We start from the raw sequence: 27,265 nt of genomic DNA, 5'->3' as shown, positions 1-27,265 counted from the left end.
ACTAGTCTTCAAACAGTACTTTATACTTTGTGTTCTGTGTGGGTGCAAACTATTGAAACCTTTATTTAGTATATACTAAGTTGATCTTCTGTATATAAAGATAATTAAAAATGAATATTAATGAAGAATGGGATGGGAGAGGGAGTAGGAGAAGGGATGGTTTGCGGGTGGGAGGGTGGTTATGGGGAGAAAAAAACACTATAATTCAAAAGTTGTACTTTTGAAATTTTTATTTATTAAATAAAAGCTTTCTAAAAAATAAATTTGGATGAAAGAAGGTGGTTGTTGGGGATGACAGATCACTGCATTCTTGAAACGGTGGGCTCAGCAATAGGGTATCCACACCTGAGGAATCCAAAATGATGTATTGGTATACAGAAAATATAGTAAAACTTTATTATTTTATCTTAATTTTTTGTTTGTTTCTGATGCACACAACAGAATAATACATGTATAATTTATAATGAAAGCACATAGATTTGGTGCAGCAGTGAAGCTGCCACTTGGGAAACCTGAATCTCTTATCTGAATGCCTGGTGTGGGTCCTGGCTCTTCTGCTTCCAATCCAGCTTCCTACTAATGCACATCCTGGGAGGCAGCAGTGGCTTAAGTACTTGGGTCCTTGCTATGAATGTGGACGATCCTGATGGGATTCCTAGCCCCTGGTTTCAGTCTGGCCTAGCCATGGCTGTTGCAGGCATTTGAGGTGTGAACCAGCAGATGAGAAATCTCTGTCTGCCTTCCTTTTTCTCTACCTCTCTGCCTTTCAAATAAAATGAACATAAATAAAGATAATATACCGATTGCATATTCTCTCTCTTTTTAAAAATTTTTTGACAGGCAGAGTGGACAGTGAGAGAGAGAGACAGAGACAGAGACAGAGACAGAGAGAAAGGTCTTCCTTTTTCAGTTGGTTCACCCCCCAATGGCCGCTTCGGCCAGCGCGCTGTGGCCCGTGCACCATGCTGATCCGAAGCCAGGAGCCAGGTGCTTCTCCTGGTCTCCCATGGGGTGCAGGGCCCAAGCACTTGGGCCATCCTCCACTGCACTCCCGGGCCACAGCAGAGAGCTGGACTGGAAGAGGAGCAACTGGGATAGAATCTGGTGCCCTAACCGGGACTAGAACCTGATGTGCTGGCACCACAGGCAGAGGATTAGCCTAGTGAGCCGCAGCTCTGGCCATGATTGCATATTCTCAAGGCATTTTGTTTAACTGATAGAGGTGTGTGATCTGAACATTTAGAAACCACTGCATATAAAGGGTGAATGTGGCTAGGGTTCTCATGATACAAGAGATGGTTACAGAGCAAGTGTCCCTAACCTCAGAATTCTAACTGGTTATGACTGGTTCCAGGTATTTGATCAATAGGGAGTTCACTAACTCTCATTCTGACGCCAGGACAGTCCGTTTTAAGATGTCAAGAAATTGCTCAATGTTAGGCTGTTGACCGAAGAAAGTAGATTTTAATCATGCTTATTTTTTGTTTTGTTTTTTCATTTTGTTTTCTCAAGGGTCCCATGTGAACAGAAAGTTTTGAGGGAGTTTAATGTTTGTGCAAGGTGACTGGCTGTGTAAAGAAGTCCAAAGTTTTTTTTTATCTGCAGAACAAATAAAGCCTGGGCAAAGGTAACTGAAATGAATGTCTCCCACCTTGTGCCTTTTGCCTGTCTAAGGGGATGTTTGTGCGATGGTTGCACAATGGAGAACCTGATCTATGCATGTCCAATGGAGAGGGGGTGCATCTAAGTCCTGCTGGTTAAGATGGACACTGACCTTTACTCTTCTTAGTTGGACAGGCAACTGGTGCACAAAAATCAGTGTGTGCAAAAAATCAACTAAAAAATGAAAAAAATATATTGTTGATGAGGTTTTGCTAAATATCCAGATACTGCTTGTCAGAGAGCTTCTGAGTGGCTGAATGAGAATATTTTCTGTTTCCCCAAAGATAGGTACAACACTGCCCTAAGTAAATACTAAAATACATGTCCTAGATCATGATTAATCTGGGTATTTGTTGTTACTCATGGTTAATGACAGCAAGGATAACTGGATAGCTCTATGACTAGTTCTTAGTAGTTACTGACAAAAATTCAGAAAATGTGAATTACTAGGTGGAGCCAGGTAGTCTTGTAGAAGATAACTTTCTATCACAAGTATTGATGGGAAAGTTGCATGTGACTGAATGGTTGGGTTAAGCACTCATTATTGGGAAAAACAGTAGAAATGTTTTGGGCATCACAGATCTTTACTAGTTAGATATGAACTTAACCATTCTCTTTATTTAATTTCTTTATTTTAAAATATTTATTTGAAATTCAGAGTTAGAGAGAAAGAGATATTCCATTTGCTGGTTCACTCCCCAAATATCTACCATGGCCAGGGCTAGGCAAGGCTGAAGTCAGGAACCAAAAACTCCTTCTGGGTCTCCCATGTGGGTGGTAGGGGTCCAAACACTTGGGCCATCCTCTGCTGCTTTTCCCAGACCATTAGCAGGGAACTGAATTGGAAGAGGAGCAGCCGAGACATGAAACAGTGCCCATGTGGGATGTCAGCATCGCAGGTGGCAGCTTTACCAACTATGCCACAATGCCAACCCCATTCTCTTTGACTCTTTGTTGTTGTTTTGGTTCTGTTGGAACTAAAGGTTGTTGAAGCCAGTTAGATGGGATTTTATATGGTATTGTTATGAAGTGTGATATGAATGAGCCAGCAATGAATCGTGGATAGAAACTAAATAGAGTGAATACTACTCAGCTGTAAAAAACAAAACAAAACCGAAATCCTGTCTTTCATAACAAAATGGATGCAACTGGAGACAATCATGCCTAGTGAAATAAGGCAGTTCCAAAAAGACAAATATCATATATTTTCCCTGATTTGTGGTAACTAATAAAAAATGCAATGTGTATGAGGGAAATTGACATTTTGAGATAGATTTTATATTTATTTTTAGCTCTTGTCTATACTCTTGAGTAACAGTGGTTTTTCTACTTATTACTTATAGAATTTTTTATTTAGAAGAGGGTTAAGTTTGTGATTATAAATTGAAAGTATGTCCTTATGGGGATGGCGCTGTGGTGTAACAGGTAAAGCTGTTACCTGCAGTGCCGGCATCCCATATGGGCGCCAGTTCAAGTCCTGCCTGCTCCACTTCCAATCCAGCTCTTTGCCAAGGCTTGGGAAAGCTGTAGAAGATGGCCCAAATATTTGGGCCCCTGCACCCACGTAGGAAACCCGGAAGAAGCTCCTGGCTCCTGGCTTCAGATCAGCTCAGCTCCGGCCGTTGCGGCCATCTAAGGAGTAAACCAGCAGATGGAAGACTCTCTCTCTCTCTGCCTCTGCCTCTCTATAACTCTGCCTTTCAAATAAATAAATAAATCACTTTTTAAAAAAAGTATGTCATTGTAAAACTTAAAAATAAGAAAAGAAGGGGGAGGGAGGGATGGAGTGTAGTATGGGAAGTATCATTATGTTCTTAAAACACATGAAATTTGTTCCCTTTATATAAATAAAAAAGTAAAAAAAAAAAAGCAATAGTCTCTCATTTTAAAGTTATGTCCTAAAAAGTTTAATGTAAACTTTTTCAAAGGATGGTTATCATCAAGGAATAGTTCCTTGAGAAGATATTTAAGAAAAGATTTAGACAGTGAGAACAAAGAGGCCAGAGTGAGACCTTCAGCTAATCTTTGGATGCTTGAAAAACATCTTGATGGGACTGAGATTGGGAGGTGGAAATGCAGAGAGAATTGACTTTCCCCTTGTGAATATGGATGGATATGCACACAACAACCAAAAGCAGTTATGGTCCAGGTTATTTGAAGAACCATAACATTTATTGGTATACTTGTTCAAAGTTGAAAGGAAAAGCCCAATTTTTCCAGGATGGAACAAAGTCTGGTTTTTAAGCCCAAGCTCTGCTATGACCTATGGTTTGGAATTTCACTGACAACCAGCTACTCAAGTGGAAACATGTAGTTATTCTAAACATTTGTGTTAACATTTGGAATTACTGCTACAGGCTGTGAAACACAGGATCAGATTGTGAATGGGACTGGACTCTCTCAGTGCCTGGAGTGGGCAATTTTTATTTTTGAGTGTGTAAATTTGCACTTTTGCCTGGAAATAATGGCCCATGGAGAGTCCATCAAGCTCTAATGCTATCAGTTCATCATCTGGGGTTTGTAGCATTGTGTGTGTCAATCATCAAGCTCCTCTCCAAGAAAGGCCACAGAGAGAAAGTAAACCATGTAGATAGACAAGATAGAAGAGTTTGTAACGGGCGTCTTTGAACACTGTCGAGCCTTATTAATAAACACACTGGCTCTATGCCCAGAAACATGAAGGCTGAAGAAGAAACCAAAAGAATGAATAAGATGGAAGAGAAAAAGAGTGACAAAGACAGAGACAGATAGCGAGACAGGGCGATAGCACCCGTGCCGAGTGCGGCTGGCGGGCTGCAAGCACGGAGCGCCTGGTTTTCCAATCTGGCACTCAGTTTGATGAGTCTGTTTATTCAGCTCCAGTATCAGACGTTCCCTTTTCCTGCCCGAAGAAGTCCCCTTTGAAGAGCTGCTCTGCTGGGGAGTAGTTTCCCCTTGGACGGGCTACTCCTGTTTGCAGACCTAAAGGAAAAGAACTGGAAATGCCACAAGAATGTCCTTTCAAGCGGTGTTCCAGCGCCACGTGAGGGGAGGATGAAATAGCTGTAAAAGTTGTATTTCCTGGTTGAGCTATGTTTTTCCCCTCTCAAGTGAATTTTGCCCTGAACAAAGGTGTCACATGAATGTAATTGGGGTCAGATGTTCTTGGGTACCTCCAGATCTGTGTGGGCAGGTGGAGGCCGGGGGTGGGAGATCACTGAGTGGAGCGGCAGTATTTCAAGCTTCTGTGGGCCTGGAGAGAGAGAGAGAGAGAGAGCGAGAGAGAGAGAGAGAGAGAGAGCACAACTGTGAAAGCCAGAGACGATTCAATAGGCTCCACTTCCTACTCCTGCAAGTTTTTATCTGCAAAGGAATCAGTGATGGGGACTTATCAGAGGACAGCCCATCCTTTCAAAGCTGAGCAGCAGATGGAATGTTCTCTCGTGAATGGGGGTGACAAGTTCCTAATCAACTTGGATAATTGAGAGGTGGAAAATTTGTACGTTAGGGTTTAATGTTCATTTCTTAAATTACAGGGACACTTTTGACTTTTTTCAAAGAAGTTTTTCATCTGGCCCTCCTGTTAACCCCGTGAAGTGGCAAGAGAGGATGTCAGTCCCCTGAATCTTCCTCTTTGGAAAAGGATGTGGCCAAAGAAAGAGAGGTGGCTTCCCAGTTTGTTACTGGCAGAGGCAGAACGACAAACCCAGGCCTCTTGACTCTTGGACCAGGTGTCTTTTCTCTGTGTTCTTGGGACTGGTACAAAGTGACAGTGGGAGTTTCAGGAAAAAGAAAGGAAGGTGACATTCTCTGTCTCCTCCCAGGCACATAGAAGGTTACGTGACTTTGAAGCTACTGCTTTGCTGTGCCCAATGCTCTCACAGGGACTGGCCTTGGGGAGGAGTTTCAAAGGGAAACCTTCAGAGGGTGAGTCTTGTATTCTAGTCACTGTGGCTGCCCAAGCCTGTGGCTGGCTTGTTCAGTCTTTACCTGACCACATAAAGCAGGAGTTCTCTAGAATGAAAAGGGTTCTTTGTTCCATATCTGAGATGAACTCTTTGAGTACGAGATGCCGCTTCAGGGTGAGGCCCAACGTTCCAGGAGCAGGGATGGGATCTGCACTGTCTCCCTGATTTCGGAAGAGTGAGGTTCATGCATAAGGGCGCAGAGGGCACTAACACGTACTTCATCCAGAAGTAAGAGGGAACCGGGATTTCCTTCTGGGGAGTGTGGAGCTGCTCCTGGTTTCTGGGTTCAAGAGTAAAGAAAGAGAGGTGTTCGTTATGTGTTGCATTTCCTGCTTTGACACACAGAACCTCTTATAGCTGAGGTTTGTGTTCTCCAGGTGGAGCTGAAGTTGCTCAACATTTGAACCATATCTTGCAATTGTTTGTATCCCCCAGGCTTCCCAGAGCTTGAAATAGCTGGTCAACAAACAGAATCCATTTGCTGCCAGTCCCTTGTCCCAGGGTTCCTCAGCCTGTAGTTGTCTTTGAAAACTCTTCATGTCTTTAAACAATGCTAGACGTGCAAAGATGCGGCATGCTTTATGATTGAAAAGGTGTATTTTGTGAGTTTGTCTAATTTAATCCTAACTTAATGGGGCTTATTAAATCACAGGCGTGGGATGTGGGTGCCTTTCCACCCATTTTACAGAGGAGGAGTCAGAGGCTGGAGGGTCTTTGGGTCACACAGCCAGGTTGTGGCAGAGCCTGTTCTCATCCATGTCTCCTGACCACACCTCTGTCAGTCACAGTTGGTCTCCTGGGAGGGCTTGCTATCCGCGAAGCTGGAGGTATTCCTAGCCACAGTCAGGCCAGCTCTGTTAAGATTGCTTGTTTTCGGCCGGCGCCGCGGCTCACTAGGCTAATCCTCCGCCTAGCGGCGCCGGCACACCGGGTTCTAGTCCCGGTCGGGGCACCGGATTCTGTCCCGGTTGCCCCTCTTCCAGGCCAGCCCTCTGCTGTGGCCAGGGAGTGTAGTGGAGGATGGCCCAGGTGCTTGGGCCCTGCACCCCATGGGAGACCAGGAAAAGCACTGGCTCCTGGCTCCTGCCATCGGATCAGCGCGGTGCGCCGGCCGCAGCGCGCCGGCCGCGGCGGCCATTGGAGGGTGAACCAACGGCAAAAGGAAGACCTTTCTCTCTGTCTCTCTCTCTCACTGTCCACTCTGCCTGTCAAAAAAAAAAAAAAAAAAAAAAAGATTGCTTGTTTTCTCTGGGAATCACAGCTTAGAGTCAAAGAAGACCCCTGAGAAGTGAGAGTGGACATGTGGAATGCTCTGGAGCCAAGCAGCTTGCATCTCATTTAATTCAAATGCTCAAGGGAATGCTCCTCATGCTTTCACCAGCACTTGAGTGGTTGCCAGAGGGTTCTAAACAGTTCCTAGACGACTGCTTATTCTTTGATTAGTTGTGAGGTACAGACAGCCATCAGAAACTGGGACTTGTCAACTGGGAGAAAAGGTGGGCCTGAAACTTTCGCTGGTCCCCCATCCCCTTCCCCTTAGCTGGGAAAGGCCCTCTTCTTTAATCATGGGCTAACAGATGATTGATATGACTGTACCCTGATTAGAAAAGGTTTCATTTTACTTGTGCATGGTACATAGAATTAGTTAAGGGTTGCATAGGAAGAGAAGTGATGGACTATTGTTCACATTAAATTATAATGACAGCCTTCCTAACCACTGTGTATTTATTATGTAAGAAAAGAAAATGTCTGGTAAAATCCTGTATAGGTTAATAACACCTTCATAATATACTCCTTCTTTTCTATTGACTTGAATAGCCCTCCTACTGACTTTTAATGGATTATTAGAGTTAATTACATCAATTGCAATATAATTGATTCTTAAATACTATGTAGAAACCTCATACAATTATGGAAAAACAAAAGTTATCTAGACATCTCAAATCAAAAAAGATTTGGAATTCCTGCACATTTAATTTCTGATAATCACTAGTCAGTTTGGACATTAAGATTGCATGGTGTCTTGTTTTCTCTTTGCTAGGTTTTGACAGAATTGATAGTTTTACAACATTTAACTCAATACGCATGGAAATATAAGATTAAAGCTGTGAGTGCAATTTTTTTTTTCTAAAAAAAGATCACTTCATGGCTTAAAAGCTGAAATATGTTACCTGCCTAACATTGACAGAAACAAACTCAAGGGAAAATCAAAAGTGGATTTGATGTTGAGTTTTAGAAATCTCTTCTCCACAGGTGTAAAGATTCCTGTGGGTCTTAGGGTTTGTTACCTGAGGGTTTTCAAATATGACAAGGGGAAAAATTGCCTAAAGGGGCAAAAAATCCCTCCCTTTTTATTACTGAGACATGGGCTATGTGTTCTAATGTCAAAACCACTGGTTGAAAAGAGAAACATCATTAATATCTGGTATTTGATGTCATATAGATCAAAAGAAATCCCTGTAATAGAGTTGTTTGAATGCAACCTTTTCATTTTTAACTGATTTTAGGAACTAGTTTGTGGATATTGACAGTTATAAATGAATGTGAGTTTTCCAAAGGACCCTCTGCTTCACAGATATAGATTTCTAGATCATCCTAAAATGGCCAGCAGACACATGTGGAAAGGAGAGGCAGCTTGATGCAGTAAACAGTCGGTGGGATGGGAGTCTGCAGACCTGATGTTTTCTGTTACTGCTTAACTTGATGACTTAACCTGCCTGGGTCTTAATGTTCCCTTTGGTAGATTTAAAGAAAGAATCTCCAAGTTCCCTACCTCGTGTCTCCTGCCATTGAACTCTTAGAATGCTTATTGTGCATAGTAACTTATTTGACTCTAAATATAAGCTGCCTTGAACCATATGCATACACCCATATGACTTATATTCATATATATGTCTTATCTTAACTAGATTATAAGTTTCCAAAGATAGAGACCATGCCATATACGTCTCTGTATCCTTATAACACACACAGCAGTTTCTTAGAATAGACTAGGACACTGTTTGACCCAACCAAAAGGAAGCATTTCCATTTATCCTCTAACAGTCTTGGTATGATGGCATGGCCCAGGTGGCTCAGCAGGGAAAGCCATTGGTTGGGACGCTTGCATCCCATATTGGAGTGCCAGTTCACATTCTGACTGCTCTGTTTCTGATACAGCTCCCTGCTAATGTGCCTGGGAAGCAGAAGATGATAGCTCAAGTGCTTGAGTCCCTGCCACCCATGTGAGAGACTCAGATGGAGTTCCTGGCTCCTGACTTTGCCCTGGTCCAGCCCTGGCTGGACTTGGGGGAAAGAACCCATGGATGGAGCAGCTCTCTGTCTTCCTCTCTGACTCCTCCTTCTCTGTCACTCTGCCTTACAAATAAATGAATAAGCCGATGCCATGGCTCAATAGGCTAATCCTCTGCCTGCAGTGCTGGCACACCAGGTTCTTGTCGCGGTTGGGGAGCCGGATTCTGTCCCGGTTGCTCCTCTTCCAGTCCAGCTCTCTGCTGTGACCCGGGAAGGCAATGGAGGATGGCCCAAGTGCTTGGCCCCTGCACCTGCATGGGAGACCAGGAGAAGCTCCTGGCTCCTGGCTCCTGGCTTCGGATCAGCGCGGTGCGCCAGCCGCAGTGCGCCGGCCACAGTGGCCATTGGGGAGTGAACCAACGGCAAAGGAAGACCTTTCTCTCTGTCTCTCTCTCTCACTGTCCACTCTGCCTGTCAAAAAAACAAAACAAAACAAATAAATGAATAAATCTTTTTAAGAGCCTGGTTATGATATAACAAGAATAGTGACAATAAATCCCATTTATTATAATAGCTTAATTTTAAATAGAGTTGTAAAGTTTGTTATTGTATCTCATGAAACATTGAGCTTTAAATTGGAGGCATTTAAGATGTAAAATTTTATTCAGTTTTTCCATAAATTGAAAGGCAATCCCATTTCTGTTGGGATTTTTAATAGAACTTCAGCAGCCGACTCTAGTGTTTGTTTGGAAGGGAAGCACATGACAATAGCCATGAAAAACAAAAATTTAAATGACTGGAGACTTGCCCTAGTAGTTATGAAAACAATCTGCATGTCTTAAGTGATTTGGTACAGAAGGGTAGTGATAGGGGAATCAATTAACCAAAAAGATTAGAGTTCAGAAGCAGACCTAGAAATATAGGGGCATTTAACAGATAAGACAGAGGCATTTCAGCTCAGTGACTGAACAGTAGACCATTCGGGAAATGGTATTGGGACAACTGGCTTTCCATCTGCACTCATACTCTACACAAAAGTAAGTTCCAGATGGAATACAACTCCAAACATAAAAATCCAATCTATACACATATTAGGAGGAATTATGAATGCATCTTTTAAAAAAGAATCTTGGGTTAGTAGGTCTTTGTACATAATGTGCAAGGTCCAGAGGGTGTTAAAGAAAACCTGGCAGATTTGACCTCATTAAAAAATGTTTAAAAAGTCAAAAAAGGTGACAGTTTGGGACACAATATTTGATTTATACATTATAGAAAAGAAGGGCTACTCTCCAATAGTCAAAGAATGCTTAAAAGTTAATGAGAATAATATAATTCACTTTACAAATAGGCAAAGATATAAAACAGCAATATTCAGAAGAAATACAAATGGTTAGCAAACATTTGAAAAATATGCTCAATATCAATAGTTATAAAATAAATGTACAATAAAAGAACATGAGTTGCCATTTTCTACCTATTAGATTGGCAAAGAATTAAGGGAGTTGATTGGATATAAAAGTTAAAATGAATGAATGTATTATAAAGACAGTCAAAGGCACATGTCAGTAATGCATTGTTAGGTGAAAAAAGCAAATTGTGGGTCATTGTATATTATATTTTGTCATTCTTGTGATTTTTAAAAAAAAAGGTTTATTTATTTGAAAGGCAGAGTTACAGAGAGGTAGAGGCAAAGAGAGAGAGAGAGAGAGAGTCTTCCATCCTCTGGTTCACTCCCCAAATAACTGCAACAGCCAGAGCTGAGCTGATCCAAAGCAAGGAGCCAAGAGCTTCTTCCAGGTCTCCCATGTGGGTGCAGGGGCCCAAGGACTTGGGCCATCTTCTACTGCTTTCCCAGGCCATTGCAGAGAGCTGGATCAGAAGTGGAGCAGCAGGGACTCGAACTGGTGCCCACATGGGATGCTGGCACAGCAGACAGCAGCTTTACCAGCTATGCTACAGTGCCGGCCCTAATTCTTGTGATTTTTAAAAGCATATGTATATAAAATATAGATTAAAGTTTTAAAAAATATTTGGGAGGGAGAGAGAGAGAGAAAGAGAGAGAGACACACACTCCAGAGAGAAAGCTGCTATCTGCTGGCTTACTCCATGAATGTCCAATTGCTGAAGGCAGGAACTGGGGACTCAATCTAGGTCTCCTACATAGATGACAGGAACCCAATCACTTGAGCCATCACTGCTGTCTCCAAGGGTCTGCATTAGCAGGAAGCTGGAGTCAGGAAAGAAGCCAGGTATCGATCTCAAACTCCGATATGGGATACAGGCATCTTAACCGCTAGGCCAAACCCTGCCCCTAAAATATAATTTTTAAAAATTTTATTTACTTATTTGCAAGGTAGAGTTACAGACAGTGAGAGGGAGAGGCAGAGTGAAAGGTTTTCCATTTGCTGGTTCATTCCTCAAATGGCCACAATGGCCAAAGCTGTGCAGCTCTGAAGCCAGGAGCCAGGTCTCCCATGTGGGTGCAGGGGCCTAAGGGCTTAGACCATCTTCCACTGCTTTCCCAGGCCATAGCAGAGAGCTGGATTGGAAGAGGAGCAGCCGGGACTAGAACCGGCACCCATATGGGATGCTGGTGCCACAGGCAGAGGCTTAACCTACTGTGCCACAGTGCCAGCCCCCCTAAAATATAATTTTAATAATCATATATGTCATTATTATTATGTGGTTATCCCTAGTGATGATGTTAAGATAGGCCTAAATATACATCTTCGTTCTTTGGATTATTTCTCAGCTAGAAAACATTCCTTTATTATACTTGATTTAACACTCATCAAGCTGAGTAACTAATCTTTAGGTGGGAGTTGCAAGTTGGTCAGGGCATTCAATTGAATCACATATTACATGAATACATCTTAGTATTTTATGGACTCTCAATGAGTTCTTACCAAATTCTTCCATTAATCTTGTTGCATTGTGTGAATTAAATATGACTGTGGACCTATACTATGGCTTCTATCAGATCTAACCAGGACCCCTTTAATCTTCAGGTTCCCAAGATTTATGCAAGGCCTGTGATCGATCTGCCTCTTCTGTCTCTATAATTATTCCATATGACATTGAAGGGCATGCCCCACTGTGCCCCATCAACAACCTGAGTGTTAAATAAATCATAACATCCTGGACTCCAGGCCATCAGCAGGATTACACAAGTCAATGTAAATAAAGTCTTGTGATTAGTTTGAATTGACTTCCAAGTTGTTTGTTAGCAAGGAGTTAACAAGTTCAGACCTTTGGTCATATGGGTCTTTAAGGAAAGCTTTTTTCCCCATTCCAATGACTTCCTGTTCATGGGAAAATGAGAGGAAATGAAACTCCAACAGGAGGATGGGCCCACCCTTTTCCAGTCGTGTGGCTAATTTGTCAGGTGTAATATTGGCACCTGGTGGCTTGTGTTGGCTTTCTGCCCACCCTTGCTGGGGAAGTATCCGAATACTTGTAATAGGCAGTAGAAGACTTCAAAGCTATCTGTAAGACAAAAGGATATTGTCATTAAATAACTTAATGGTGAATACTCCCAATCATTTGGTGATGCCAAGATAAAAGGAAAATTTTAAAAACACATTATCTGGAGTTTTTTCTGATGTATCATATGACCTGTTAAAACAAAGCAGTATAGTTGATCTAGTAATAACAAATATTCAAGTAATAACAAATAACTAATTGACTGAATGTTTAGTTTTCTTGTTTTTGCAAAACTAGCTAAGGTATCAATAATTTATAAGGAGATTATGAGTCATTTCTTTGAAGATACACTTCCCCTAGTTCAAATTCACCTTTAAATGGGTACTCTCTTTGTGTCTACTAATTGAACTGTTCTCTTTGAATCAAAAGGGAAAACTACAACAAAATTGAGTGGATCTGATAAAAGAAAAAGGATGATATGGGTTTTCAGAATTCATTAGGAATTTTGGATGGGCACAGCTGGTTCAGTTCCATACCTCTCAGTTTTCAGCTAGAAATAATTACTGCCTTTTGAACAATGGTGAAGTTAATTGTCCAGCAATTCAAGGTAAATCTGTCCATGAATGGAGATTAACCAAACTATAATCAGTGGTCATTAAGCCATAATAAATTCTTCTTAACAATAGAACTTCTTTTAGGTTTTATAATTAATGTACGCTGTATTGGCTTCGTGTGCCTAGAGCTCTCATGGCAGAGTCAGCATTCATAGATATGGAAAACAAGGGTGAGCAATGTCCCTAAAGCAGACATTCATGGTGTCATCACTTGCAAGCCTCAATCAGTTGATTATTTCTATCAAATGATCAAGTATTTATTGAATTTGCATTGGCCTAACACTGGATTAGAAAGATTTAATAAATAACTAACTGACATTTTCTGAGTATCTGTTCCATTGAAGGTTATATAATTCCATTTGCTCTGGTGAACACTAGGTAACTTCTATAGGGCCCCTCAGCTCCATGAGTTCATGGCAAAGTGAAACAAGCTTTCAGAGACCCTACAGTCTTGTCTAATCTACCTGGCTAGCAAGTTTAAACACAAAAATAATTTTAAAAAATACATTGTGTGATAGAAACTGTTAATAAGAGTTGAGAAAAGGGGAGATCAGTATTGATTGGGATAACTTTTGAGAAAGAGATCAGTTAGTTGAATGTTAAGAATAAATAGCAGAACCAGCACCGTGGTGCAGTGGATTAAAGCCCTGGTCTGCAGTGCTGGCATCCAATATGGGCACCAGTTTGCATCCTAGCTGATCCGACTCTGTCATGGCCTTGGAAAGCAGTAGAAGACAGCCCAAGTCCTTGTCAAAGACAGGGGAGAAGCTCCTGGATTCTGATCGGCCCAGCTCCAGCCATTGCAGCCATTTGGGGTGAATCAGCAGGTGGAAGACCTTTCTTTCTCTCTGCCTCTGCCTCTCTGTAACTCTGCCTTTCAAATAAATACATAGATCTTTAACAAATAAATAAATAAATAAATAAATAAAATAAAATAAAAATTAAAAGATTAAATAGCATTGAGATAACAAAAAAAAAAAAAAAGGAAACGGGGACTTCTCAGGGGATGGGAACTGGGTATGAATGTTGAATGAGATAGAGTTTTTGGGAAAGATCCTGAGGTATACAGGACTGGTTACATTTTTCTGTATGTAAGGAAATAAGGTGAATGGATCAGATGGTAGAATCCAAGAAAGGCAAACACAACACAGAAATTTAGATTCTCGAAGGGTGGGGGCAGGGTCATATACTTTAAATAGCAACTTTGGAAGATTTTTCTGGCAGTATGACTACAACAGGGAGAGGCTGTGGCTGGGGCAGTGGTGGGTAGGTATTTGTTAGAGACTCTTGGAGGAAACAGTTTAAAACACAACCATAAGTTGTAATGGTGGAAATGGAGAGAGAGAGAGAGAGAGAGAGAGAGAGAGAGAGAGAGAGAAGTTGGAGACATTTAGAAGGAAGGAAGGAAGGATGGAGTTGGGTGGCATTGGGTATAGGAGTTGGGGAGGAAAAATAAGTCAAAGATAATTCTAAGATTTCTTTACTAGAAGGCTAAAGGGTTGATAATACCCTTGCTCTCTTGATGAAGGTAAATGATGAATTCTGCTTTTTAAAAAAAAAAAAAAAAGATTTATTTATTTATTTGAAAGGCTGAGTTAGACAGAGTCTACCATCTGCTGGTTCACTCCCAAAATGCAAATGGCCGTAATGGCCAGAGCTGGGCTGATCTGAACCTAGGAATCAGGAGTTTCTTCCCATTCTCCCACATGAATGCAGGGACCCAAGCACTTGGGCCATCTTCCACTGCTTTCCCAGGCCATAGCAGAGAGCTGGATTGGAAGCTGAGTAGCCAGGACCAGAACCGGATCCCATATGGGAAGCTGGCGCCTCAGGTGGAGGATTAACCTATTACACCACAGCGCCAGCCTTGAGTTCTGCTTTTAGATGGGTTAAATCTGGGATCAACTGGGATTTCTGAGTGGAACTATATTATTGGTAGTGGCAAGCGTAGAACTAGAGTAGCCAAAAGGCTAGGAGAGGACACGAGTAGTTGAGGATTAATAATTACTCGCTGTCAGTACATACAAATTCCACAGGTAATTTCCGAGGCTGCTGTCACCTTATCCCATACCGCCCTTCGAATTCATCTCCAGCTACCTCACAGTCTGTCCATCTCATCTGGTTGAGTCAGTATGAAGACTACACTATTTTTTTGTGTGATTTGATTTTTGCTCTTTTTCTCTCCTGGAACTCTTTCCCTAAATCTCTTGTTCTTAACCTCTCCCTTCACTTGGGCACCAGCTCGAGTGCTGATCATATGATGAAAATGTTGCCCTGGATCCGTGCTCCACACTTGGGTCTCTTTTCTAACTCCAGCAGCACTTACAGGTTGCGCGGTTTGTAGAAGCACTCAATCCTACACACGTCTGTGTTGTTTAATCAGGTCAAACATAAATGCCTACCTTGTTTTGTCAGTAAGACTATAAATGCCTTGAGGGTAAGGATCAATGTTCCTCTGGCATCAGGAGTGACAGTTGACTGCTAAGAACAGAGGCTTCTAAACAGTGGCTGGAAGAATGAGGGGTTTTATTTTTCTCATATTTGGAGAAGTACAGAGGCAGGTAATCCAGAGCTGATTCAGCGATCTTGGTGAGAACAGAGAGCTAGCCTTTCTCTGCCTTTTTCCCTTGGTCTTTTTCCTTAGCTTTCCTTAACATGAATCACAAGCCAGTTGATCCCTTCAAGCCTAGCATCTGTGTTCCTGAGACAGAAGTGGAAAAGCAAGGGACAAGCTAGGCCTGAACCGAGGAAGGCTGCCTTGCGTGTGGGAACTCCATCCCACAGCCTCTGCTTACATTGAGTGGGTCAGTGGTTACAGCCACTCCTACTTGCCAGGAATGCTGCAGGTAGTGTTTGTCAGTTGGACATATTATTCTCCCCAATAAAATGTTTGTCATTTTATCAAAGAGGGGGGATCCTTATTGGTAATGGCTTGGCAACTAGTCACCTATTCTCTCTCTCTGTACCTCTATGAATATATAGTCACACATGCATATAGACATATGTAAAATTTTGTTCAAATACTTAAGTATTATTATATGTATGTATGCATATTATAAGCATACCATGCATATAGACAAGATTGTGATAAACTTGTATCTCTGTATTTCTACCTCTGTTTGAAAGAGAACATATATGTGCATTTTACATATATGTGCTCACATCTATATGTGTATATAGAGAGGTTATGCCATATCTAAGAACATGTGTCTTACATACTCATGAGCAAGACATTACTAAGACTGAGCAAAATCAAATAAAGATTACAACAAAAATAATCTAATATATTAAATACTGTGTTAATTACCCTGCCCTTGGTTAGTCATAAATGGAGGTATTTTCACATAAACAACTATTGCCACCATGTAAACAGAATTAAAGCGAGTGTTTGCTTTATTGTTACCAGGTTTTTGATAGTTTTCTAGTGTCTGGCATCACTGATGATAGGAATCTCTGAAAGCAGTCATATCCTCATATCTCTTACAAGTTAAAGGTTCTGAATTAGTGATTCAAGGTTTAGTTTCTGCACTTTTAAGTTTTCCCTTTGCTTTCTTGACCTCAATGATTTAACCAGTGGTCTTCAAACTGTGTTGGGGGCAGATTTTTGAATCTTAGAATAATTATGAGCATATATGAAAAGATCACGGAGTAAAACCAGAACAAAGATGTTCAAATGTGTGATAATTCCACTCACTCATGGGCGTTCTAGCAGGCTCACAAAGCCTGTAGAAGTATCCCTAAATATTGGGCCTTTCACTTTGTCACTGTGACTGGGCTTCCTTAGTTACCCCCAAGAAAGTGACTTGATCTGTTAATGAGCAGAGCTGTGATTAGGAACCAGGTCAGTCACTTAACTCCAGGCTCAAAGCTCTTTCTACATCACTCACAACAACAACGATGATGTTGGCAACTTACATTTGTCTGGAACTGAAGAGAGCACCTTATCAAGAGTCAGAGGAGATGTCATTGACTGTTTTTGGATAAGGAAACATTCCACAGAAATCATGGCATATCATGGAAGAGCAGCAGTTAGGACGTTATCTGGTCCTGTGTGGTCACTGGAAGAATTCCCACCCCCACAGACTTCACACACAATCCATTGGTGGCTGTTAACCAGTTCAGCACATCAGAATGCCCCAATCAGAATCCCTTGGGTTAATTTTTGGGATAAGGTGACATTTGCTGCAGGGCCATTTCCTTGCCACTCTTCCTATTATTTAGTCTTAGCCAATGTAATTATGTCTTGGTAGTGAAACAACCAAATCAGTAAGAAAAAGAAAAATTTACTGGATCCTCTTGCTACACATCATTGCCTTCAATATGGCACTTGAGCTTCTAATTTTCTAAGACAATATTATCACGTAGGGTTTCGGCACATCTTAATTTGCTGCCTGATGGAGTGTGTGGCAGGCAATTTTGCACCAGGACCAAATGTGATATAATTGCATAGGCATTACAAGGTGGATAGGTAGAGGATCTATTGCATAGCTATTAAAAGGTTACCAGTGCTTGGGATAATAAAAATTATAGCATGAATCGATGGCAGTGAAATAGTTAAAGACGATCACCATTATTTGGAAACTCCTTGTTTGTTTTCTTTTGAAACCTTAAAGTTATCCAAATGGAGTGTTAATTTAAAAAAAAAAGAAATGTTTTCTTGGGAGAAGACAATATTTTGAAATGTTTTTAATTCATGAGAGCCCATTTCCTTCAGTCTCCCATTGCTGCATGAGGTTGAACAAATGTTAGCTGAAACTAATTAATTAAGTTTGCAGAAAGTAGCAGCAGGGGATTGGAAACTTGAAGTGCAAGTGAGCATTTTGACTGGAAACATGTTGCCTGCTTGAGAGACTATATCTGGATTGAGTGATTGCCGAGTTATCCACAGAAATGCAGAATCTCTGGGAAAATCAGGCTTGGCAGGGAGAAAAATAACATCTCTGGCTGGCAAATCTCGTCACTTATTTCCTGGGTTCATCTCATGTGTTTTGCTTGGTTCTGGCTGCACACTATTATTATGCTATTCTTTTTATGTGTGAAAGGGACACCATAGACTTGTCCTCAGAAGGAAAGGGGCTAATATACAAATATGAATAAAATGCACTTTTTCTGGGCCACATTCTTTATCTATGCCATTTCTCCCCTATGATGTAGATACAATACTCTCATTTAAAAAATAGGGAAACAAGATTCAGAGAATTTAGGATCTCCCTCAGGATCAGTTGTAGGCGCAATGGAATTGGGATTTGACTGGTCTGATGTGGGAGTTTTTAGCTATGCCAGGATGCTTTCCCATGGCATAGGGTAGGAAAAAGACTGCAGGAAGCGCTGGTAGCCTCTCGCCTTGTTTCTCTTGTGCCTGGGGTAAGGATAGTCAAGGCAAAGGCCTGGGGCCATGGGATACAGAAAGATGTGATCCTCAGATTTATAGGTGAACAGTGGATCATACTTTGAGAAACACATGGTTGGAGAGATTGCCAAACAAAATTCCCTGAATTAGGGCCCTTGTATCCTTCCAATTTTGTTAAGTTAGTCATACTCCTCTGGGGGAATTTGAATGCAAACATAATATCAAAAAAGATGGGCCAGTGTTTTGGTGCAGCAGCTTAAGCTGGGCTCTCACTGCTGGCATTCCATATCAGAATGCTGGTTCAAGTCCAGGCTGCTCCATTTCCAATCCAGCTCCTTGCTAACATGCCTGGGAAAGCAGCAGAAGATGGCCCAATTACCTGGACTCCTGCCACCCACCTGGTTGGGGTTCCTGCCTCATGGTTTCAGCCTGGTCCAGACCTAGCTGAGATCTAGCTGTTGTGGCTATTTGGGGAGTGAACCAGTGGTGGAAAGTCTTGCTCTCTCTCCTCTCCTCTTTCCCTCCTTCCTCTCTCTATCTTTTGCTCTGCCTTTCAAATAAATAAATAAATCTCTTTTTAAAAAGGGAAATTCATGGCAGAAATTGAAGCTGACAAGTCCTGACACAGGAAGAGGAGCTCGGATAGGCATACTGGACTCAGAGATGTGAGCTTTTGAGTAGGACAACCATGACTAATCAGAGAAAGCTTTTTCTAGAGAAAGGAGACTTAGAGAGAAGCAAGCACATTGCAGCTGAGACGAGCTGTCCTTAGGGCTGTGCTGTCACCAAGGTCTTTGTGTTCCAGTCATGATGCAAGGCTTGTTGATCTTGCCACTCTAAGCCAACCACTTCAGTTTCATCATTTTGCTCTTTGCACTGCCAACACTGAAGATTATTACTATATAGATTAGAGATTTATGAGAGAAAGTTGTAAGATGTGCAACAGACCAATTCATAATTGACACTGAATAGGCCAATAGAGAGTTAAAAGATCTAGATTTCCTGGGGAAGAATTGCATAGCATTTTTGTAGACATTCAAGGACACTTGGTGGAGATCATCATTTATTGAGTTTATATTGGATATTACTGGTAAAACAAATGCCAAATAAAATTACAATTTAAAACTGTACATGATAAAATACATTAGTGGCTAAAATGCTTCTGAAGAATGACTAAGTATAGATGTGCAAAATTTGAATGGGGAAAATTCAACCTGGCCACAAAGAAAAGCTCACAATGACAGAAGTTATGAATGATGAAAATTCATATTGTGAGAAATGCTGTTTAATAAATTAAATCTTTGGCTGTAAATTTACGTGGAAAAATTTAGCCGGATGAGAATTTTGTCAGTCAAGAAACAATGAAGTAGAAAATCCCTGGGAAAATTTTGACTATTCTATATAAAAATTATTTATGGAATTAACTTATAAAAATCTAATCTGTTTTTTATTAGTAGATTGTGACAGGTCTGCTATAGTAGCTGGAAAAATGGAATAATTTATAAAAAACATATTTTTAAAAACATTGAAAAAGAGAAAGCAAATAGCATAAGATGCAAATTCCAGAGGAAACTTCCCTTCCCAGGTACCCTGAAATCCATCCAGTTTCTTTGCTGGGGGTGATTGTAAGTATGGTCAAAGACTGAGGACCAGTCAGGGTTGTCCTAGGAAGAGCAACACTACCTAAGGAAGGAGAGACCTTCTGAGGAAGTTGAGAAGCCAGGGTCTAGAGCTCCTCGTGCCTTAATCAGTTTTTGCAAAGGACATTTGCTAAGTTTTGGAGCCAGGAGGAAGCTGCTAAGAGACTGGGAGACAGTGCTGGAAAAGCAGCATGGGGTGGCTCACTGTGTCAAAGTCCTTGGAAAACCTGCAAGATGGCAGTGCCTACGGCACACACACACTGTCACTGAGGTACTTGAAACCAGAGGTGGTCTAAGCTAACTGAAGCTGCAGCCTAGCCCCAAGCTGGTGCAATTTCTGATTCGGCTGAGGTGATTAGCTTGTCCCTGTCCTATCTGCTTTTCAGAGGAAAGCACAAACCCATTCGGGGAAATGACACAGATTTCAGCTTCTAAGATTCTTTTACATATAATGTCTACCATACAATTTCATGAGACATGTGAAGAAGCAGAGAAACACGACTAAAAAATCAAGAAAGGAAACAACCAATAGAAGCAAATCCATGGATGATCCAGTTGTTGTAGTTGGCTCAAAGGCTATAAAATAACTACTATATGGGAAGGCATTTAGCCCAGTAGTGAAGACTCTGGTGAAGACATCTGTGTCTCGTGTCAAACTACCTGGGTTTGATACTCTGCCCTGGTTGCTGACTCCAGACTAGTGATGGCTTAAATAAGTGGATTCCTGCCACCTATATGGGAGACCTGAATTGAATTTACAGTTCCTGGCTTTGGCTCATCCCAGATCTGGCTATTGTGGGCATTTAGGGAGTTAACCAGTAGATGGAATCTATCTATCTATCTATCTATCTATCTATCATATATCTATGTCTCTCCCCGCCATCTATCAATAATTTTTTACAGAGTGACATTAAAAAGTAAATAAAATAATCAACATAAATGTTAAATAAAATAGAAGGAAAGATATATGAAAGAGATGAAAATATGAAAGTCAACTAAGCATTTGAATCTGTAAAAGAACCAATCAAACATTATATAACCTAGAATATTATATGTGATATTAAGCATACAGTATAAAGATTTAACATGAGGTTTGGTTGTATATTGCAGAAGATTGGGTTAATAAACTCAAAGATGAGCTCAAAGAAAATAGTCAAATGGAATTAGAAAGCAAACGAAAATTTAAAGGACCGAACAGAAAAAAAAGAGTTAGAGGGGACATAGTAAATGTTCTAATGTATGTATAATACATAGTAAATGTTCTAATGTATGTATAATTGGAATCCCCAAAAAGCAGGAGAAAGACAAGGAAGAGGCCCCAGTATTTGAAGAGGTAAATTGTCAACCACTTTCCAGAAAACACAGGAAAGAAATCAAGGATCTGCAAACACTGGCTCAGCTTGGTAAATCTGCTAAAAACCAAAGATATGCCAAATCAACAGAATTTGTTCTGGAAAAAAGTTTTCACAATGAGAAATTATTGATGTTGCTATTACCCCGAAATATTTTAAAATCATAAATACAACGTTAGCATGTTCAAGGTCACATCAGTCCCGTCTTTAAAGCAAGCATTTTCAGATTTCAACCTGCTCCATCTTCATATCACTTTCCCCTCTCTGGGTGTCAAATCTCTTCTATGTTTCCTTTATAAGGAAACTTGTGACTGCCTTTAGAGCCCACCTAAATAATTCAGGACAAACTCTGAATCTCAAGCTCCTCTGCAAAATTCACTGCTGTCATTCAAGGCACCATTTATAGGTTCCTGGCATTAGGACCTGAGGGAAGCACGCTACACTGGCTTGCATTACACGCACCAGAGCAGCTTGTAAGATGCAATTCCACCCCCAACCAGTTAAATCACAACCTTTGGGTGAGGACTGGGCTTGGGTATTTTATAAAAGCTTGCAACATGACTCTAAGGCATATTCAGGGCTGAGAACTGGGCTAGGGCACAGTTGTAGTGGCAGGCAGGGCATTGTCACTGGAGACTTCTGCTGCCCTATTGGATGTCAGTGATGTCTGAATGAAGGCCTCACGGAATGAACCACTTGGAACTGTTTTGTGATCTGCCTCCTTTGGAGTTCTTGGCTCCATCTCTTTCAGTCCATTCTCCTTTTCCCCAAAAAGCTGACACTGAAGTCCTGGATATGTGATGCCTGAGTCACTCAAATTCTGGACAATGTATTGTGCTACCAAGTTAATGGAGACCAAATTTAGCTAGGCTCACGCAAATACAGGGATACTTCAAAAGGTTTATGGAAAATAGAATTAAAAAATAAGTTTACAGGGCTTGCACCGTGGCTCACTTGGTTAATCCTCCTTCTATGGCACTGGCATCCCATATGGGTGCCGGTTCTAGTCCCAGTTGCTCTTCTTCCAGTCCAGCTCTCTGCTGTGGCCCAGGAGGGCAGTGGAGGATGGCCCAAGTGCTTGGGCCCCTGTACCTGCATGGGAGACCAGGAGGAATCACCTGGCTCCTGGCTTTGGATCGGCACAGCTCCAGCCATAGCGGCCATTTGGGGGGTGAACCAGCAGAAGGAAGACCTTTCTCTCTCTCTCTCTGTCTATAACTCTACCTGTCAAATAAATTTTTTTAAAAAAGTAAGTTTACTTTGCTGCAATTTTTTAAAATCTACAACTGTGTGTCTCCAAAAACCCATGAGAAATGTGTATTGTGAATATGCTATGCAAAGATCTGAAAAATTTTTGCCCCAAAGTAAATTTATCTTAATTCAAATTTTCCATGAATTCTTAGAAGTGTCCTCATAGAGATAGACTGCTCTGGAATTGTAAGTGAAAGCCCACAGACTCTGATCTAAGGTATATTTGTATAAAAATTAACTTCCATCTGAACTAGAAACTAACCACATAGGCAGAGCCAGAATTAAGAGAACCTGCCTGAACCCCAGATGCTCCAGTATGTACTACTTATTTAAACCGTAGAAAAAGACATGTTCTGTCTCATTGTTCTTATGTATCTATGAAAATATTGAGTTTTTTCAATGACTGTATTTGGAGGAAAATAGGAATTTAGTCTATCAAGATCCCTATGGTTATCAGCAGCTTTGGCCCCAAGACAAATCCAGTTTCACAACCAGGGAAACTTACCATTTGGGAACTTGGAGAATGATCATCTAATTTATTGTGGGTTTCATCATCTGAAAAGAGCCAATTCAGGGAATTTCTATAAAACCTCAGTAGCTATTTGCTAGCAGATCAACACTTTTAAATGCCAGTTTGAGGGAAATTCCCAAACCCCACTCACCTCATTGGCCATCAAGGATTAATTTGAGGGCAGACATCTTTGTTTTTGTAAATCATTAAATTATCTCTGGGGAGCTGAAGATGCAAATACCTCACTTTGTAGGCCGTGGTCTTTTCATGGTCACATCTACTAATAGGCTCCATCCATGAGGGAATACCTGTAACACCTGGAAAGTGTGGGTTGCATTTTTAAGTACTCGGAGCACTTAACAGGAAATTCTTTGCAGGTGGGTCCAAGGTCTATGTTGCATTATCCTTCTGACTCTGCGTAACATCATCCCTAGTGTGGTGCCGTATTGTTTGAAACTCCTTGCTGCTGTCAATCACCTTAACTGGAGCTGAACATCAGAAAGCAATTTAATGAAACCAAGGTGCTTCGGGGGCAAGTCCTTCCATCACCTGCCTTTCCCCTTCCCCCGTAGCTATCCTCTTCTTATTTCCATGATTACTGGTACCTGATTATTTCATATCTCTTAGGAAAAGCATTACAGTGTGGTTTACCAGTGGGTCTCCCTTTAAGTACTCGTAATTTAGGTGACGGGGTGCTGGTGTTTCTTTCCGGGTTCTTTGTGCTGAGCCTGTTCATTGTTCAAAAAATGGCGTTAGTGAATGCTGGCCTCCCTATGGGAACTCCACTTTGAAGCTTTCTGCATAACATATTCTTCCTTTTTCAAAAACAGTAGTTGTACACCTTATGACTATCTTGCCTTTTCTCTTAACGTGCAGTCCCATCTAAGTGCAAACCAGTGAGACACATGGTAATCACAGAAATTTATTTTTGCTAAGAAGGCCTGGTGGGTGGCCCCAGTAACAGTTTTCTTATCTAGGAAGTGGTTTGATTATTTTTACCTGTGACACTATGATAAACTCCAGAGTATTCACCCAAGGGGACTGGGATGGAGGGCATGGAGCTGCCAGCTCCACCATCCGGATGTGGGCTAAGGCGACTGAAAACAGCCTTGCTCTCCGGCATCAATTCCCCTCTTTCTCTCCAGAGCAGCAATAGCTGAGGCATTGGCATGCAAATACTTGCAAAGTGAAAATGGATACACTTCCACAGCTCCTGTCCCTGGCCTCTGGAGGACAGCCTGCCAACCGTGTGTGCATGTCACTTTGGCACCAAGACAAATGTTCCCTGGAGCATAGACTGAAACCACCAAACTGATATCACATGGGATGCCAGCCAAAGCCTGACCTTGCTCTCTGTAGGTGAGTGGCTGTGGAATTAACCTGTGATGGTCTCCTGCTCCTGCCTAGTTGGTGGCCTGGATTTTTGCTTTTGGTTTCTTGCTTTTGCTTTTAATGCCACATTTGAGTCTCGTCGCTTTGCCACTCCACTGGTGTCTACCAGCCACAAAAACATTCTCATGCTCTTGGTTGTAAACAATGGGTAGCCCTGTGGTCTCAAAAATGGGGAAACCAAAAATTTCTTCTTGCCCTGAGTTTTCTTGGTCCTTCGGCGGGGTGGGGGCAGAGAGGCACATACAGACTGCTTCAAAATCATGCCAAGGTAGGGGGCTGGAGTTTGGCATCGCTGGCATCTGAGTTTGCTGTTTGCTCCTTTTGCATCCTCCTCTTCTACATTTTTCCTGCTGCTCCACCTCCCCCCACCCCATCCTCCTTTTTTGGTTTTCAACCCCTATTTATTCAGAGGTTCCAACAGTTGAAGTTTTTCATGAATTCAGAGCTTTAATTTAGCATGTGGGGTACTGGCTCTTCCAGCAAGCTGCTTTGGTCATTATTTCCAACTTGAGAGAATAAAGAGGCAGCAGGGGGTGTCATAGAAAGAGTTGGCGCTGGAGCCAGGAGGCCCTGGGTACCAGTCCTGGCTCTAACTAGCAGTTGGAGTCTGGGAGGGACACGCCCTGGCCACAGGCCTCAGTTTCCTCGTGGAGAAGATGGGGAGTTTGGACAGGAAGATATCTCTTGCCTGTCTTACGTAGTTGCTCTGCTGCCCTCACTGTTGACATGAAATCCATCTATTATTGGGTTGTGCCAGTCACACTTTTTTCTTTCCTTTTGAAAAACTTTATTGTTAAAGCAATGAATGGGGAGATGTGAGAGGAGTCCCTAAACTAGATTTGTCAACTACAGGATAATGAAAAGGAAAATCTGCTTCTTAAAACCAGTATCCAGAGGCTGATAGCCTAGAAATAAAATGCTGCTTCCTGTCTTAAAATGCAGAAGAATGTTTTCCAGCAGGATGAGAAAGTGATGGAAGCAACAATGTGCTAGTGCTTTTAAAGGATCCCACTTCTGTACTGTGGCATAAGCACATGTGACTGCTCAAGCAAAATCGTACTTTTGGAAGGAAAAGGTTAAAGTTGGCTACTGATATTCATCAGGAGATGGATATTTAATCTTTAATCTCTTGTCCTAGCCCTCTACTTTGGATCAACTCATTATCCCGAATAAACGGTGTGTCATTCCCATTATTTATGTTTCACTGCAGCCAAAGTATCTGGACCTCGTTTTAGTGAGCGCCATTCATTTCGACCCATTCAGTATTAATCTCCCTGCTAACATCTTTCCTGTTCCATGTGCTGTCTCCTATTTGCTTTTATGTTTTCTGCAGAGTGTTTATAAAAGGATAATCTTTTACAAAGCAGACAGAATTTTTGTGTATAAACTGCTCTGTTTGAATGCCTCATTGATATACCATCTAAAAACTGAAGTGTTCAGCAAGATTAGCAGAGCCCTGAGCTACTGAGCTGGGGGCAAACATGAGAATGGGTGTCTCCTCCGCAGGAGGCAAGGGTGACGCGCGATGCTTTTGCTTTCGCAGTCGTTGTAGAGGCAGAGCCTCTGCCCGTGAGGATCCTGAACATTAAAGGACCACAAAGCAAGCTACTGAGAAGTTGCTGGGACAAGGGCGAAGTGAATGGTGGTCCTATGACTTCTTTCCCGAAATCTTGGCAAATGCCATGACATGACAAACACCAGGTTTACGTGTAGTGTCCATTTCAGCTAAACCTTTTTAACTTCCACAACGTCTCCACGCCCTGTTGTCCAGTTGCACTGGAGTGAAATTGTGTGTGTCCTTCTGGCCGACCCTATAGAAAAGGTGGTAGGAATAGAGGAAGGACCCAAAGGAGGAGGTGGAGAAGGTGGAAGGTCTCCTGCTGCCACGTCTTCTCTCCCCAGGGACTGGGGTCTCATCCAACCTTTCTCTTTCATAGAGAGGAAGTGGAGAGCACTTCATTTTTATAGTGGACAAAGATGGTCCCTTCATGGAGTTCTGCATGGCATGGGGTCTCAAATATGCCACTGATGAAAGGACTTAACAGATGGACTCTGAGAATAGGAATACATTCAAGAAAAAAAAATTAAAAAATAACATACCAGTGGAAAGGGGTTGCAAGTCTGGCCACTGTGGGAGCTGAGCACAGGGAGCTGCACTGCACAAACGTTTTGTACCTCAGACGGGGTGAGTTCAGCTGGTAGAGATGCATAGAAGCATCTGAAACACAAACTGTGCTTGAGTTTTTAGTTGGCAACGCTGTGGGGAAAAAAATCCCAAGATGCCTGGTGCCAAAAATTATACGTGCCTTCAAAGAGTATTTTTTCCAACAAATTGATCACTTTGATTACTCAATAGCAAGCTTGTTATTTTCTGAGGAGTGCCCTTTGTATACACGAGAATTTTTTGCTTACATTTCCACATTTATTAGGGAAAAGTTCAAGACAGGCATGTAGTCATGTCATCTTAACAGCCTGCCAAATCTTTTCTGAAGATTTAAGCTATAAAAACACTCAGAATTTAGCCATCAAGACTCAAGAAGCACTACTTGGGATTTCATTTAGCTAAATGCCATCCTCGCTGGCCACTTGGGAGGGTGTTAACTAGGAGGGATGCCTCTGCCTCAATCTGCAGTCCCCACCAAGACAAGAGCAGACAAATGCTGGGGAGCCCTTGAATCTAGCTTCCTTGGGCTGCTCTGTGTGGTCTTTGGGAAAGATGACAATGAAATGACAGCTTGTCCTCACCACTTGGCAGGAAGGCTGTGTATTTGGGGTTGGGGGAGGGACTGGGAGAAACAGGGGGATTTTTTTGCAGTAAGCCTGGGTCAAGTGCAATGTCTACAAGAACAAAGGGACCAGGTCTCATAGCACAGGATCAGTCTCTCGACT

The 27,265-nt window shown here is 41.8% G+C and overlaps 2 long non-coding RNA genes across 17 annotated transcripts in view; one reads left to right on the top strand and one right to left on the bottom strand.

Annotated features, from left to right (window-relative positions):
* The window catches only part of LOC103350974 (uncharacterized), a 183,641-nt gene that overhangs the window by 31,521 nt on the left and 124,855 nt on the right, over nt 1-27,265 (top strand). For 7 of the 15 annotated variants that reach the window (XR_016219642.1, XR_016219641.1, XR_011381444.2 and 4 more), the window contains exon 2: nt 24,195-24,343. The exons of 6 other annotated variants lie outside the window; for them this stretch is intronic. This is a non-coding gene — a long non-coding RNA (uncharacterized LOC103350974). Of the gene's footprint in view, nt 1-23,240; nt 23,362-24,129; nt 24,344-27,265 lie in introns of those variants that run through there. 2 more of the 15 variants (XR_007909622.3, XR_007909623.3) reach the window with 2 other exon arrangements.
* LOC108178208 (uncharacterized) lies at nt 247-26,607 on the bottom strand. 2 transcript variants are annotated; one of them, XR_016219645.1, is made up of 4 exons: nt 26,477-26,607; nt 23,136-23,301; nt 22,979-23,028; nt 247-345 (listed from the first exon to the last, which is right to left on the bottom strand). It is a non-coding gene; the product is annotated as an uncharacterized LOC108178208 (long non-coding RNA). The 2 variants fall into 2 exon arrangements; XR_001794906.4 differs by lacking the exon at nt 247-345 and adding an exon at nt 11,224-12,329.

Source organism: Oryctolagus cuniculus, chromosome 13, assembly GCF_051225735.1.
Source record: "Oryctolagus cuniculus isolate XC-2025 breed Fujian yellow rabbit chromosome 13, ASM5122573v1, whole genome shotgun sequence".
NCBI lineage: Eukaryota > Metazoa > Chordata > Mammalia > Lagomorpha > Leporidae > Oryctolagus > Oryctolagus cuniculus.
This window is presented reverse-complemented; position numbering and strand designations above follow the sequence as displayed.